General features: G+C 44.2%; 1 protein-coding gene and 1 pseudogene across 10 annotated transcripts in view; both read left to right on the top strand.

Annotated features, from left to right (window-relative positions):
* The window catches only part of TRERF1 (transcriptional regulating factor 1), a 235432-nt gene that overhangs the window by 33197 nt on the left and 185690 nt on the right, over positions 1 to 16545 (top strand). The window lies entirely within an intron of this gene.
* LOC120363334 (small nucleolar RNA U3) lies at positions 5657 to 5736 on the top strand (annotated as a pseudogene).

The raw sequence follows: 16545 nt of genomic DNA, 5'->3' as shown, positions 1-16545 counted from the left end.
AATACACATGGATCCCTTCATACTGTGCAAAGAAGCCAGAGGATTTGGAATGAGTAGAGTAGGGTGGGCTGCTGGCTTCAGCCATGGGGTAGGGGCTGGTAAAGTCTCAGAAAAAGAAGCCCAGACAAAATTGGAAGGGCCTCCACTGAGAGGGGAATGGACCATTTGGCTACATAAGAGAAAGTAAGGTGAGTTTCCTGATGGTGCTGTAGTGGGTTGGAGGGGGCAGCCCCCGTGTTTCTTTGGAGTGTTTCTGGTTTGTTGCAAACCTGTCTGTCCTCTTTTTTGTGTGTGTGAATCTGTTGGTGAGAAAAGATGAGGCCTTAAAAAGGGCAGGGAGTGGGGGTGCAAAGCTAGGAACCAGGCTGGCTGGGCGTTGTCCTGGTAAGGTTTGGGGTGGAGGCTATATTTACTTCTTGTAGTGATGCTGGTAGGATCTTTTTCTATGTTTAGAAATAGTTTATATAACATGAAAATATGTGTTCTTAAAAAAAAACAACAAAAAAACCCAGACACCAGAATAGAATAAAATTTAAACAGACCAATTACCATAGAAGAAATGGAGAAAGTTATCAAAGAGCTAGTCCTTACAATAGTCCCTGGACCAGATGGTTTCACAGGTACATGTTTTCAAATATTGAAGGTACAGGTGATTCTAATGCTATTTACATTATCCTAGAGCAGACAAAGGGCACTTAAATTCTTTTTATGAAGCTAGTGTAACAAAATGTGACAAAAGAACAGGTGTGTACACAGAGCCACAAAGTGGTCTCTGTTTTGAATACCGAAGATGCGACATTCTAATAACATAGTTAGAACCCAGCAGCCCGTTGAAAGTACGCCATGGTCACGGGAGCTCCAGAACAGGAAGGTAAGGATAGGTTAACTTTTGGATTTCTGTTAATAAAAATTCATCGTACTAAAGGCTCTAAGGAGAAGATAAGATGCTGAAAAGGTTTATGAAAAATTAGACATCCATTTCTAATAAAAACTGCTATAGGAATAATTGGATACCTCCTCAACGTGGGAAAATACATTTTTGTCAAGCAAGTGGACAGAATTTTGCTTAGTATTAAAATGGTGAATGCTAGATGCAATCCCATTAAAATCCCGATTAAGAACCATAATTATATAACCTTGTTCTGGTGGTGGGGGGGGTGGGGATTAGCTGGTATAATTCGATAAAAGGTATAAAACTGAGAAGGAAAAGGCAAAACTAAAAAATAAGAGAATTCAGTAAGGTAGTTTGACGCATAATTAATGCACAAAAATCAGTAGTTCTCCCCCATAAATATTCAGCTAGAAAATGTGATAGAAGAAAAAAAAAATCCCACTTGTGTAAGCAACAAAAGAGATAAAATATCTCGTTATAAGCTTAATAAAATTATATTAATATATAACTTAAGTGCTACCTAGGGGCATAAAAGACTTAAAGAGAAAGATAATCTTGGCTAGAAAGAGTCAGTGTTATAAAAATGTCACTTTTCCTGTACATTTACAGTGTGATCACAATAAAATTACCACTAGGATTATTTTTGGCATAGGAAAGCTGATTCTAAGTTCATGTGGAAAAATTAATATGCATGAAAAAGAAAAAGGTCTAGCTCTGATAGATAGTAAGCATTATTAAAAAAAACTACAATCACTGAGATAACCGGTACTAATTGGCTGAACAAGTGATGAGACAGAATAGAGAGCCTGAAATAAATAAGTGTGTGTGTATGCCTGTGTGTATTTTGTGGTAAAGGCAGTATTTCAGATGTATGGAGAAATACAGGATTTTCACAACCAGATAGCTATCTGGGAGATAAGAAAGAGCAGGATCCCTAATTAATGCTTTAAACCAGAATAAGCCTAACAAGTATAGGTCAAATAGTTAAATAAAGAATGAAAGTGTAAAAGCCATAGAATAATTTTTCTACTATCTTGGCGTAGAGAGATCTTTCGAAGTTTGACACAAATCCCAGACGCTGTAACATAAAGATTGATACATTTGACAATAAAAAAATGAGAACCACTTCATGAGAATAACCCCATAAACAAAGTCAAAAGATACATGATAATCTGAGAAAAATAATTTGGAAAAATATGATAAAAGGAGTTAATTTTCTTAATATGTAAAGAACCCTTAAAAATAAATAAAAAGGGTTATTAATTGAAAAATGGGCAAAAGGACATGGATAGAAATTCACAGAAAAGAAGTATAAGGCGCTCTTAAATATATGAAAAGATGCACAACCCTCTTATATAAAATACAAATCAGCTACAATAAGAAGGCATTTGTAACCTATCAGATTGGAAGAGATAAAAATATTTAATAATACACTGATTTGGTGAGAGCGTAAAGAAACATTACTTCCATATATGGCTGGTAAGCATAAATGGATACAGCTTTGGAAGGCAATTTGTGATGTTTATCTAAAGTATAAATGCCCATCTCCTAGGACTCAGCAGTTCCACTAGTAGTTATCAGTCCTAGAGAAACACTCACATGTACAATGTTCACTGGACATTATTGTAATTGTGGAAAATTGAAGACAACAATGTAAATATCCCTTAGTGGGAGATGGGCTAAATAAAACCTGGGCTGTTCAGATCTTCAGTGGGTCATTAAAATACCTTAGTGGGTTTTGACACTGTGTGAAACAAAAGAAGATAATGGAGTGCATCGCACATAATGTGGCTGAATATTTGGTGAGCTTTTGTTTCGGTTTTGTGTATTCACAAATGTGAACTGGATTTAATATAAAGCGTAGTTCTTACTGTGTGATTCAGTCAAAGAGGTTGGGGAAACTCTGCAAGAGTAGTTAAAAGGAATATATTAAGTTAGTAACTAGTCGTAAGACTAGATCTCAGAAGTGTAATTTTGGGTGAAAAAAGCAAGTTGCAGAATGACAGGTACAGGGTGACACTACGTTTGAGAAAGAAAACACACAAAATGGTATCATATTTTTGATAGTATCATATTTTCGATGGCATCACTTATTCGTGTAAAAGAGGCCTGAAAGATATGAACCAGGCTTGTAACAGAGGTGCCCTCTGGGAACAGAGTGACGTTGAGGGAGGCCTGTGCTTTATGGCGCATTTTAAAAAAGTTGCCTATATATGTGAGTGTCTAAAAAATGTTTACACATTATTGAAAGACTCTCCAAGGATGCTTTAAGTCCAGGTGCTTTCCCCTTGGTTGTTTTTCGCTGATTCTGATTTGTCTTCTGTGGCCACTCAGTTCGTGTCTCTTTTGCTTTCATTTGGGTGTCACGTAAACTTGTAAGTAACATGCTGGTGATTTTCTCTTTCGAAGTTATTATCTGAAGATTGCATATAAAATACCTTGTATCATGGCACTTTTATTGGGTCTTTTCTAACTTTTCCATTTTATTCCTTTGAAATTAATTGGGCCTGTGGTTTATTAATATCATGAGATTTTTTTCCCTCAAAGGGTCCACTTTTGGCTTTCCTTCTCTCTCTCTCTCTCTCTCTCTCTCTCTCTCTCTCTCTCTCTCTCTCTCTCTGTCTCTCTCTCTGTCTCTCTCTCGTTGTTGTTTTTGAGATGGAATTTCTTTCTTGTTGCCCAGGCTGGAGTGCAGTGGCACGATCTTGGCTCACTGCAACCTCCGCCTCCCCGGTTCAAGCAATTTTCCTGCCTCAGGCTCCTTAGTAGCTGGGATTACAGGCGCACGTCACCATGCTCTGCTAATTTTATAGTAGAGACGGGGTTTCTCCATGTTGGTCAGGCTGGTCTCGAACTCTTGACCTCAGGTGATCTGCCCACCTTGGCCTCCCAAAGTGCTGTGATTATTGGCATGAGCTCCCACACCCGATCTGGCTTTCCTTCTCATGCCCAACATTTGCTCACATTCTTATTTGTTAATTGTATTTTCACTTTTAATTTTTCTCTTATCTTCCATTTTTTTCTCGCATAAATTTTGGCCAATGCAAGCACAGCAGTGCTTCTCAAACTTCAAGATGCATATGAATCTCTCTGAGTCTAGAGCTCGTATTAAAATGCAGATTCTGATCCAGCAAGTACAGGTGAGGCCCCAGATGCATCTTTCTTTTTTTTTTTCTTTTCTTTTTTTTTTTTGAGACAAAGTCTCGCACTGTCGACCGGGCTGGAGTGCAATGGCGCAATCTTGGCTCACTGCAAACTCTGCCTCCCAGGTTCGCGTGATTCCCCTGCTTCAGCCTCCTGAGTAGCTGGGACTCAGGTGCACACCACCACGCCTGGCTAATTTTTTCTATTTTTAGTAGAGGTGGGGTTTCTTCTATGTTGGCCAGACTGGTCTCAAACTTCTGACCTCGTGATCTGCCCACCTCAGCCTCCCAAAGTGTTGGGATTACAGGTGTGAGTTACCGCACCCAGCCCCCCAGATGCATTTCTGATCAGCTCCAGGTGGGGCCTACCTTTGGGGACCGAGGAAGTGGAGGAAATTACACCTGCCCTTCCACTGATATTAGCCAAGAATCTACCAACTATTATAAAGATGATACTTCTAACTGTTGCAATGAAATTCATCCTGTCTTCTGTTGAAGTAGTGAAGATGAGATGCCCTGAGCCCCTCAATCACTTTTGTGGCTTCAATAGTGGTCAGAAGAGGGTTTGTGGCTACAAAATTTCTTTGGGCACATTTGGTGGATTGAGCTGACTGTTTTTTTGTTTGTTTGTTTGGTTGGTTGTGTTTTTTTTTGTGTTTTTTTTTTTTTTTTTTTTGAGACGGAGTCTTGCTCTGTCACCAGGCTGGAATGCAGTGGCGTGATTTCAGCTCACTGCAACCTCTGTCTCCTGGGTTCAAGCAATTCTTCTGCCTCAGCCTCCGGAGTAGCTGGGACCACAAACGTATGCCACCACGCCCGGCTAAGTTTTGTATTTTTGGTAGAGGTGGGGTTTCACCATGTTGGCCAGCATGGTCTTGATCTCTTGACCTCGTGATCCACCTGCCTCGGCCTCCCAAAGTACTGGGATTATAGGCATGAGCCACCACGCCTGGACTGAGCTTACTGTTTTGGCTAAGCATTGCTATCCTAGCCTCCACTTATTTAACTGAGTTTTTTAAAATTTTTATTTATTTTTGACACAGGGCCTTGCCCTACCACCCAGATTGGAGTACAGTGGCACAGCCATAGTTCACTGCTTCAGACTCCACACAGCCTCACTGGGTTCAAGTGATCCTCCTACCTCAGCCTGTCTAGTAGCTGAGATGACAAACACATGGCCGCCATGTCCAGCTAATTGTTTTTTTTTTTTTTTTTTAAGTAAAACACTTTTTTTTTTTTTTTTTTTTTTTTTTTTTTTTTTTTGTAGACACAGGCATCTCACCATGTTCCCCAGGCTGATCTCGAACTCCTGGCCTCAAGTGATCCTCTTGCCTGAGTTTCCCAAAGTACTGAGATTACAGGTGTGAGCCTCCATGCCCAACCATTGAGCTGACTTTGTAGGTCTGTTTGGATCAGTTAGTTGTTCTTAACATGGTTAGTGGCCAACAGACTTCTTTGGGATATGATGGAGGCTATGCACTTTCTCTTCAGAAACATGCCCCACTTCTATATTCATGCACATCGAAACTCCTAGTTTTTACTTTGCCTGTGTGAGCTGCAGGCCTCCTAAAGCCTCGCTAACTATGACCACACAGAGGACCCCTGATTTAAATGTTGCATTAAGGCTGTACTTTCAGGAATCATTTCCATAGTTTGTTACTAGAGAAATTTCTCTGAACATGGAGAGCACCCGAAAATATTTTTAAAGTTTTTTAGGCTCACGCCTGTAACCCCAGGACTTTGGGAGGCCGAGGCGGGTGGATCACCTGAGATCAGGAGTTCAAGACCAGCCTGACCAACATGGAGAAACCCTGTCTCTACTTAAAATACAAAATTAGCAGGGTGTGGTGGCACATGCCTGTAAGCTCAGCTACTCGGGAGGCTGAGGCAGGAGAATTGATTGAAACCAGAAGGCGGAGGTTGCAGTGAGCTGAGATCATTCCATTGCATTCCAGCCTGGGCAACAAGAGGGAAACTCCATCTTAAAAAAAAAAAAAAAAAAAGATTAAAACAAACTTCAAATAAATGGTGTTGCTAAGGCAAAGAATCCTCCTATTCTGAGTGCAGCTCGTGTTGCCCATGGTAGGGGAAAGCCTGTGTGACTACACGTTGGTTCTCTCTGGGGTCTGCTGGGCTGAGTGGTTCACATCCATCCAGACCCTGTCTGCCTTGTCTCCGGTCAGGGCAGCTCCATGGGTTATTTCCTTCAGCCGAGCCCTGCCCTCAGCTCTTATGGTCATGTCTGGTCTGAGGAAATGGAGACCCAGATCCCTTCTGGCTAGGATTCTGGGCTCAGACATTGTTCTGACTTTGGCACGGCAGGGCCTCCTGCCTCATTCCTTTGTCCCATTTCCTTCTCTGAGTCTCAGTTCTTCCAAGAGGCTTCTGTGTTGGTTCCTATTCTGCTAACATGCCTGATACCCAGATTCTGAATTGGGACTGAGACCCTGCCCTGTCCCTTTGTTAATGATAACCAGGTGTGGTGGGGAGACAACAGTTTGAATTCCAGCTCTTCTACTTACTGACTGTGTAACTCTGGATAACTTACTTAACCTTCCTGGGCCTTAGTTTCTTTATGTCTGAGACAGGAGCAATAGAATGTACCTGAAAGGGTTGTTGGAAACATACAACTGGTGCACAGTGTGTGTTAATAACAAGTAGCCAGCATCACTGGTCCTACTCACAGCGGTTGGAGTCTTGCCCAGTCCAGCCAGATGGATGGAGCCTTAGTAACCTTCAGTAGATGTCCTGATGCCTGAGTTGTGGAGGGTTGTCCATCCTGACTTCCCCCATCATAGAGCTTTGCCCACTTGTTGGGACTATTCATAATTTTGTGCTAGGCTTTCCCCTTCCTCACAGTCCCTGTGAGCCCAGCCAGCTGGAGATTGGCAGCATCACTCCAGACAGGAGGCCTGCCTGCTGGACTACAGCCCCTGTGTGTGTGCTTGGAACCGGGTGGGCTTGTCCATGTCCGGCTCATCCCAAGAAGGAAATTGCAGATCAATTTCATGTAAACACGCAGCTGCAGAAGCCATCAGTGGAATAAATAAATAGGTGGGCTGGGCGCGGTAGCTCACGCCTGTAATCCCAGCACTTTGGGAGGCCAAGGCGGGTGGATCACGAGATCAGGAGTTCAAGAACAGACTGGCCAACATGGTGAAACCCCTGTCTCTACTAAAAAAAAAAATACAAAAATTAGCTGGGCATGGTGGCTTGTGCCTGTAATCCCAGCTACTTGGGAGGCTGAGATGGGAGAATTGCTTGAACTGGGACCCGGGAGGTAGAGGTTGCAGTGAGCCGAGATCACACCACTGCACTCCAGCCTGTGCTACAGATCGAGACTCCATCTCAAAAACAAACAAACAAACAAACAAACAAAAACAAAAACAAGTGAATGACTTAACTAGGAAATATTTATTGGGCATCTACCATCCTCTAACCATAGCAGTTAGCCCTGGTGATATACCAATGTCTCTGTCTTCAGGGCACTGAGTCCTGAGGGGAATCAGACACATGGCCATTCATTGATTGACACGTGGTATTACAGAACCTGTGATATAGGAGCGTGGTGATGGGGGTGGGGGACTGTGGAGTCTCAAACTCTACTTCAGAAAGTTGAGGATAAAAAAAAATAAATAAATAAAGGTGAGGTTTGGGAAGGCTTCACGGAGGAGGTGATGTTTGATTTGGATTTTGGAGGCTGATATCTCAGCATTCTTCATTAATTTTTTCAGATGAATTTTATGGTCACTGAATGGGCTCTTTAAAAATGAGTCTTGAGGTCGGGAGCAGTGACTCACACCTACAATCCCAGCACTTTGGGAGCCTGACAGGGGAGGCTTGTTTGAGCCCAGGAGTTCTAGACTAGCCCAGACAACATAGTAAGACCCCATCTCTACAGAAAGTTAAAAAAAAAAAAAAATTAGCCAGGCATGGTGGTGCATACCTGTGATCCCAGCTGCTCCGGACGGATCACATGGAGGATCACTTGAGCCCTGGAGGTTGAGACTCTGTGAGCCTGATTGTGCCACAGTACTCCAGCTTGGGTGACAGGGTGAGACCCTGTCTCAAAAAAAGTCTTGAAAAATTACCAGGCGAGGCTCATCTCAGGAATGTAAGTCTGATTCAACATAGAGAGACCAATATTAATAGAAAGAAACGATAAAAATCAGAATACATATTATTTAGCACAGTGCCTAAAATATAATCAGTTAACAAATATTTGATGGATGAATGAGTTTGGTCTCAGTGGATGTAGACAAATACTGGAAAAAAAATACATATGCATTATAAAGCATCAGAAAACTAAAAATAGGTGTGTTGGGGGATTTACCTATGTAGGATAAAGAGCCTGCTTGTGTATAACCATGTAACAAACCTTAGACAGGGGCTGTAGATACAGAGTGGGGAAATACTAGAAGTGTGCCCTGAAAAACAGGAACTAAACCAAAATGCCCATTATCTCTACTCTTATTTAACATAGTTTAACAGATGCTTGTCATAACAGTATAGGAACAAAGAGAAACTAGAGGGATTGGTATAGGGAAGGAAGAGATAAAAATATCGCTGTTTGCAAATGACACAATTTCTATTCAAAGAAAATTACAAAATCCTACATGGCTGCTTTCTGATCAGAAGTTAAACCATTAAAGGGTCAGCATTCCAAAGTTTATGTCTAGATTTCATGCCCTTTTGGCAGTTAAAATTCCAATGAAATACTTCATAATGGATGAACATGATAATTATAATAATAATCAGCAAAAAATGGTGGACATGCGTATCAAAGGGTGTTTTGAAAATCTTTTAGGAGCAGGACTTCTCTGAGCAAAAAAGGCAGGCAAGTGGTAGTTATTAAAATTGTGCAATAGTAGGATAAATAAAGAAAATGGAAGATCTAAATGAATGGAGGACATTTATTTATTCATTTTGAGACAAGTCTCACTGCACCCAGGCTGGAGTGCAGTGGCGTGATCACAGCTCACTACAACCTCAACTTCCTGGGCTTAGGCAATCTTCCCATCTCAGCCTCTTGAGGAACTGGGACTACAGGTGTGCGTCACCATGCCCAGCTAACTTTTTGTACTTTTTGTAGAGACGGGGTTTTGCCATGTGGCCCGGGCTGGTCTTAAATTCTTGGGCTCGAGTGATCCTCCCCGTTCAGCCTCCCAAAGTGTTGGGATTACAGGCATGAGCCATCATGCCCAGCCTGGAAGACATATATGACAACTTTGGAAAGGCAATAGTGAAAGAAATAATTTTACAGCAAATGGCTCTTGGAACAAACTAGATAACAATGTGAAGAAAATGAACTCAGATTTATATCTCACATCATATGTTATAAGTTTTGAGATGTATTAAAAAGTTTTACAAACTCTTAAAACACAGAGGAAGCAGATGGTATTTTTATCCTCGAGAGCAAATGTATTTGAAAATTCTATAAAAATGATCATTAATGGAATGAGATGTGTTCAACTACAAAGGAATAAAATCTATAAGGTAAAAATTATAAAATCTTATTAAAGCATGGCCAGGTACAGTGGCTCATGTCTATAATCCCAGCACTTTGGGAGGCCGAGGTGGGCGGATCACCTGAAGTCAGAAGTTGGAGACCAGCCTGGCCAACATGGCGAAAAACCTCATCTCTACTAAAAATCACAAAATTAGCCAGGGGTGGTGGCATGTGTCTGTAATCCCAGCTACTTGGGAAGCTGAGACGGGAGAATTGCTCGGACCTGGGAGGCAGAGGTTGCAGCGAGCTGAGATCACGCCACTGCACTCCAGCTTGGGCAGTAGGGTGAGACTCTGTCTCAAAAAAAAAAAAAAAAAAAAAAGAGTTAAAATAAGAAGTTAATGGAAAAGGGAAACAGTTGTAATAAACCAATGGGTAAGACATGTTGTCAAAATTAAGCACAGAACTGATTAAGCTCTTGAAAGCAAATACTAAGACTCTGTTGGTGAAATAACCCAGGCACAGGAACACATCATTTTGTATGAAGCCTGGATCATAAACAGAGAGATGCAAAGGTGTTTCACTTTCCTTTCTTTTCTTTTCTTTTCTTTTTTTTTTTTCTTTTTTGAGACAGGGTCTTGCTCTGTCACCCAGGCTGGAGTGCAGTGGTGCAATCATGGCTCACTGCAGCCTCAACCTCCTGGGCTCAAGGAATCCTTTGGCTTCAGCCTCCCAAGGAGCTGGGACTTACCCTGGTGCCTGGATAATTTTTGATTTTTTGTAGAGACAGGGGTCTTGCTGTGTTGCCTAGGTTGGTCTTGAGCTCCTGGACATAAGCGATCCTCCTGCCTCAGCCTCTGAAAGTGCTGGAATTATAGGCATGAGGCACTTCAACCAGCCAAAATGTTTAGCCATCTAAGTACAAAAGAAATGTAAGTTAAGCCAGCTCTGAGGTAGTACTAGCTGGCCTGTCATCTTAGCCAGAAATAGATTAAATTTATAGAATCCACTGTTGAGGCCTGTGGATAGGAAAACAGAGTACCCACCAACATTGCTGCATGTGGAGCTGGTTTTCTGGAGAGCACCATGGTGCTGGATAAATGGGCCACAGGAGCCGTGCCCTTATTCCTACCTTTTGACCAGTGTTTTACTTTAGGAGTAAGTCCTACAGAAATAATCCCAAGAGGAAGGAAAGCCACTTATCAAGAGATGGGAAGAAACTGGAAATAATCCAAATGCAGATAATTAGAGAATAGTTAGGTAAATGCTATGAAAACAATACAGTGGAAAACTTAAACACTTGATACAAGACAGATGGAGCAAAGTTATATGTGGGACAAGAATATGGAATTGCTTACCTGTGATGAGGAGGACCCGGTAAATATCTGTGCATACATGTCCATAAGAATCCGGACAGATATGGGGCTTATTTGATGTACTTTTGATTAGTTTTTTTTTTCTCTGTAAAATTATTAGTATGTCATGGAATGTAGGTTTTTAAAATAAGACAGGATGGGGGAAATTCTGGTAGTAAAAAGAGGAAACGCGTTGCAGTGGAGAGATGGTCCCAGGAAGTCATCCACATGGAGCTGGATTTCAGTCACTACGTCACCATGTGGTTTTGGACATATCACATCTCTCTTCTCAAGCTCCCGGTCTCCACCCTGAGAGGAGGTAATGGTGACACCCACAGATTAGATCACAGGAGTTCTTGGCTTCTGAGCAAGCCCTCTCTTTGTTGAGCCGGTTTTAGGGAGTCCTGGAGGCCCTTGCCGGCACTCCTTCACTTTGTCCCATCTCTGCAGAATGTCTGTAGTTTGGGGACAGATCCAGGACTAGCTTGACAACAGAGATGGGCAGGCAAACACACAGACCCGGCCAGGGCAGCCAGCAGAGCTGCTGTGAATAACGGAGAAAAGAGACTGCAGCTCCCAGCAAAGAAGTGTATTCCCCTCCCATTTCAGATCTGGAGGTGTGACCTAAGAGGAGAAGACAGAGACTTAAAGAGAGCATTTTGTTGAGCAGAATTAGATGCACCATGCAGTTGAACCTCTTTATAAGACTGGTTTGTGGAAAAGGCAGGAAGGAAAGGAGGCCAGCCACTTATCTGGTATCTTTAGGACACTTCGGTGCATATCTAATGAATTCTAGTGTGGAGCCCCTCTCCTTGGGAGCCAGATGACCTTGAGCTTCTTAGCCTAAGCCCCAGCTTCCTCATGGTGAAATGGGAATAACCTTTGTGTCTCTCTGGTTTGTTGTAAGAATGACCTAAGATGTCATGCTTAAATGATCTTTGTGCTTTTCGGTTACCATTTGTCAAGGTTTCCCCTGGATGCATGCCAAAAAAAGACACAATGCAGGATCGCATGGGGAATGTGGATGATTGTCTCTGCCTTTGGGGAGCTTGTACATCCAGAGGGAGTGGTTACACAAATCCCTGCAAGGGCCAGGGGTCAGGAAGGAGGATAAGGGTCATGAGAAGACAGTAAGGCTAGGGATACTGTTTTTTTTTGTTTTTGTTTTTGTTTTTTTTGAGACGGAGTTTCGCTCTTGTTACCCAGGCTGGAGTGCAATGGTGCGATCTCGGCTCACCGCAACCTCCGCCTCCTGGGTTCAGGCAATTCTCCTGCCTCAGCCTCCTGAGTAGCTGGGATGACAGGCACGCGCCACCATGCCCAGCTAATGTTTTGTATTTTTAGTAGAGACGGGGTTTCACCATGTTGACCAGGATGGTCTCGATCTCTTGACCTCGTGATCCACCCGCCTCGGCCTCCCAAAGTGCTGGGATTACAGGCTTGAGCCACTGCGCCCGGCAGGGATACTGTTTTTAAGAAGAGGGACACTGGGGCCATTCAGGGCAAGGGTCTATGACTGGGCAAGATGCAGTATGGGGGATGTCTGAGAGAGGCAGCATTTGTTGGGGAGGAGCCCAGAAGACATTGGGTAGATTTGAGCAGTCGTCTAGGATATACCGAACATACCCAGGCCTGTTACCTCATTGGAGCTTGACAGCAATGTGTGAGCTGAGGGAACTGGGGTATTCAGGGACTGGGGTGTAAGCTGCTTTCTGGGCTAACTTGGGTCCAGGACAGAGGCCTCTGCATGCTCTGACTGTGGTCCTTCCTCTATACCAATGCCCTTTCAACAAGAAGAGTCATGAGCACCGGCCAGAGTTCATCTTCTTCCTCGGAGTGAGGAGAGGGGCAGAAGAGAAGAGGGTGAGGGGCAAGATGATTCTGAGATGAAGAGGGAAGATGAAGGTCAGGAACCAGAAAGGGGTCTGACTGATTTTTGGGAAGCAGTTGCTAGGATGTGGGACCTGGAGTTAGTCACCTGGGTGCCAGGTCCCAGCTTTACAGCTGCCAGCCTCCATAACTGTGTCCAAGTTAGCCAACTTTTCTGAGCCTCAGTTTTTCCCTCTGTAAAATGGGGATTACTAACTTCTAGGGATATGGGGAGGATTAACTGAGTTGTAGCTGGAAAATGCTTGGAACTTTCCAATTCTTCCATACACACTAGCCGCTGCTCTTGTTGTGTTTGTGATCACAAAGGACTCATGCCCCTTGGAAACGATGGTGCTTCTGTGGCACGGGCTCTGTTGCATGGTGGGTCAGTAACACTTTCCCTGTACTCCATAGGGATAGGTAGTTGCGTCTCTCTCTGCCTGCTTCTCTCTTCTTCTGTCCCAGTCCTTCCAAATCAGCCTCCCAAGTAGCTGGGACTACAGATGCGCACCACCATGCCTGGCTAATTTTTGCACTTTTTGTAGAGACGGGGTTTCACCATGCTGCCCAGGTTGGTCTCGAACTCCTGACCTCAGGTCATCTGCCCACCTCGGCCTCCCAAAGTGCTGGGATTGTAGGTGTGAGCCACCTTGCCGGACCCTTCTGTTTTCAATTTGAAGCAGCTTACCTTATTTATTTATTTATTTATATTGCATAAGCAGCTTACCTTTATTAAGCGCCTTCTGTGTGCCAGGCATTTTGCTCTGTAATTTAATATACATTCATCTCATTTAAATCCTCCCAGTAACTCTTCTGGGTGGGGCTAATCATTCTTGTTTTTCAGATAAGGAAATGGAGGCCTAGAGAATCCCACAGGAGGAGATTCAAATTCTGTCTCCATCCCTGAGCACACACATCAGTATAGCCCTGTGTGCTGGGGCCTCGAATCTTAAATCTGTGTGAACCAAATTCCCTCCCTTCCTTGTAAGTGACCTCACTGGAACACAGCTGGGATGGTCCGTAATTGCTGCCTTTTCCCTTCCCAGTGGTAAGACTTTGAGTCAGAGTACTTAACCCCTTACTGCCCCACTTTTCTGTCTATAAAGTGGCAGTGATAACAGCAACGAGTTTGGTAGGATTACGGTGAAGATGAAATAAGATAGCCAAAGTTTTGGAGCACAGCTGTAAGTGGTGGTTGCTGTTACACTCCTCTGCAACTCTGGGCTCTATCCAGCCCCCTGGGAAACTGACCTATCTGCTGACTGTAGCCGAGGGGGATGCGCATATTAGCTTTGACTAAATATGTAAAACCTTTAGTGACCCTCCAAGCCTCCTGTCCCACCCTTAGGCAAGAGGAACTCTCTAAGTCTTGTAAATGAGAAACGTTCCCTACTTTTGATGAATATAAAGAAAACCCAATGTGAGAGTTTCCTAGAAGAGAAAGCAGCAGCCCTAAGGTATTAGCTTCTTAGGGCCTTGGATTCTGCACTTGCTTAGCTCTGATAGGAAGCAGGAATCAGTGCAGAGAGCAGTTAGAGGGTAGGATCCAGAGGCAGGAGGAGAGTGTCCTGCCGGGGTGAGAGGATAAGGAAATGAGGTTGGGTGGGGCTCCTGACGGGGTTAAGGCCTGTGAATCACCAGAGGCTTGCAGGCTGGGTGCAGTGGGGAAGGCTGGAGGTAGCTTTTCTGAAAGCCATGCTTCTTGGAGACAGCATTGGCTTCACATTCCAGATGGCTGGATTGGGGCGGGGCGGGGGTTAGGGGAGAAAAAGGGGAGTCTTAGATGATTGAAGTGCATGATGTGGCCACAGCAGAAATCCAGAGAGGAAATGATTAGAGTCGTGCTATGGAGTGAAACAGTGGGACTAAAATGGAGAGAGAATTTTGTAGTTCCCTGGATTTGGAGGGGAGTCTACAGTGACCCCCAGCTTTTAGCATGGGACTGGATGCCTGGTGGCACCACTGACAAAGATGAGGAGGGGCCCAGCAGAAGTAAGGTGAAAGACGTTGAGCTGAGATTATCTTTCGACATACTGAGCTTGAGAAACCCATGAGAACTACAGGTAGAGGCATCTGCTCAGACGAATGTCCTGGCTGGAGTCCGGCACCATCTGCAAACGGATTCCAGTACTTGAGTCGGGTACTCAAGACTCTCAGGCACAGCATGTTTCCTCTTATAGGTGGGGTGGGGTCGGGCAGAGTGGTGAATGGCTGGGGAGGCACCCATGGAGTGCCTCATGCATGCCTGGTACCAAGTTGGGAACTAGGTTCTCTGCAAGCGGGCTCTGTGGCAGGGCCTGGGTCGGGGGGGGGAGGGCAGGGGGTGGGTCTCATGGAATTTCAAATCTGTCAATGCAGATGAGCCCAGCGAGAAGAATGTGGGCAGGGAAAGCATGGACAGTGGACACTGAAGCCCTGGAGGACGCTGACAGTTCTAGGACTGGAGGCCATAGATTTGAAGGATATAAGCTCCAGTTACAAAATGCGCCCTGGAGTGTATCCCATTCTGCTGCTTCCAATCTGCCCCACACCCGCAGGGTGGGGTGCAAACTCCTTAACACAGTGTACCGGCTTGCCTGGAGCATGCCTTGTCTTAGCTTTCTAGGGCTGCTGAAACAAAGTACTACAGACCGGATGACCCAAAGCAACAGAAATGTCTGCTCTCGCAGTTCTGGACGTTTGAAAGCAAGGTGTTGACAGGTTGGTACTATCCAGGGGCTCTGAGGGAGAAACTGCTCTGTGCCCCTGTCCTGGCTCCTGGTGGCTGCCGGCGATCCAGGGTGTTTCTCGGCATGCAGCAACATCACTGCAATCCCCATCTCCCTTGTCACGTGGCTTCTCCGTGAGTGAGTGTGTGTGCGCGTACACGCGTGCGTCGCTGTTTTCTCTTTTTATGAATGAGGTCACCAGTCATTGGATTAGGTGAGCTTAAGATGAGTACAACCTCATCTTAACTATATCTGCAAAGACCCTATTTCCAAATAAAGTCACTTTCTAAGGTTCCAGGTGGTCATGAATTTTGGGGAGGCAACCTAGACCCAGCCTCGTTTTTACCTGCTTTTTTGGGGTCTTATTTCCCTCCCGCTTTCGTGGCCTTTCTTTTTGGGAAGATGTCCAGGTTCTACGCCCGCTGAGGTTTGCTGTCTCTATCTCATGAGCCTCTCCCTTTCTGAGAGCACCCCAATACTTTCTTTTTTCACCCCAATACTTTCTTCACTGTCCCTGACCTAACTAGGCTCGAGCTTCCTCAGAACAGGGACTGGACCTTGCTCCCCTCTCTGTCAGTAACTTGGTGGCTGAGAGCCTCAGCTTCAGGGTGTTACAGAAGCAGGTGTGAGTCCAGGCTTCCCACTTAATTCATTTGCGACCCTGGGTGATTTCCCTGATCTCTCCTAGCCTCAGTTTTCCTAGCTGTAAGATGAATCTAATAAATAAGAAAAGACATGTAAAGCAGGTAGTCTGGACTTAGAATCTCTATGAGGGCAGCATTCATGCTTGTTTTGCTCACCTTTGGGTATCTGTCACTCAGCATGGTATCTGCTGTAATAGGTGCTCCATAAATATTTGTTGAATAAGTGACCACATAGGGAGACTGAGCTTGATAGGAAATGACTTTATGAGAATTCAGAAGGGTAGACATCTGGTAATGACAAAATAAACAACAATAACAAAAGAAATGACTTATAGAAGTGAGTTCTATGTTTATGGATGTGACCCTTCCTTAGAAACCCCCCTTCTCCCTGCCTTTGGTCCCCAAGAGCAGGGTAATTACGGTTTGAGTTGCAGCTAGATGCTGACGAGTGGCGGTGAACAGGGGTCTCAGTTTGAGTCAGACTC

This window comes from Saimiri boliviensis, chromosome 4 (assembly GCF_048565385.1).
Source record: "Saimiri boliviensis isolate mSaiBol1 chromosome 4, mSaiBol1.pri, whole genome shotgun sequence".
Classification (NCBI taxonomy): domain Eukaryota; kingdom Metazoa; phylum Chordata; class Mammalia; order Primates; family Cebidae; genus Saimiri; species Saimiri boliviensis.
Note: the sequence above shows the minus strand (reverse complement) of the source record. Positions and strands in the feature narration are given on the sequence as shown.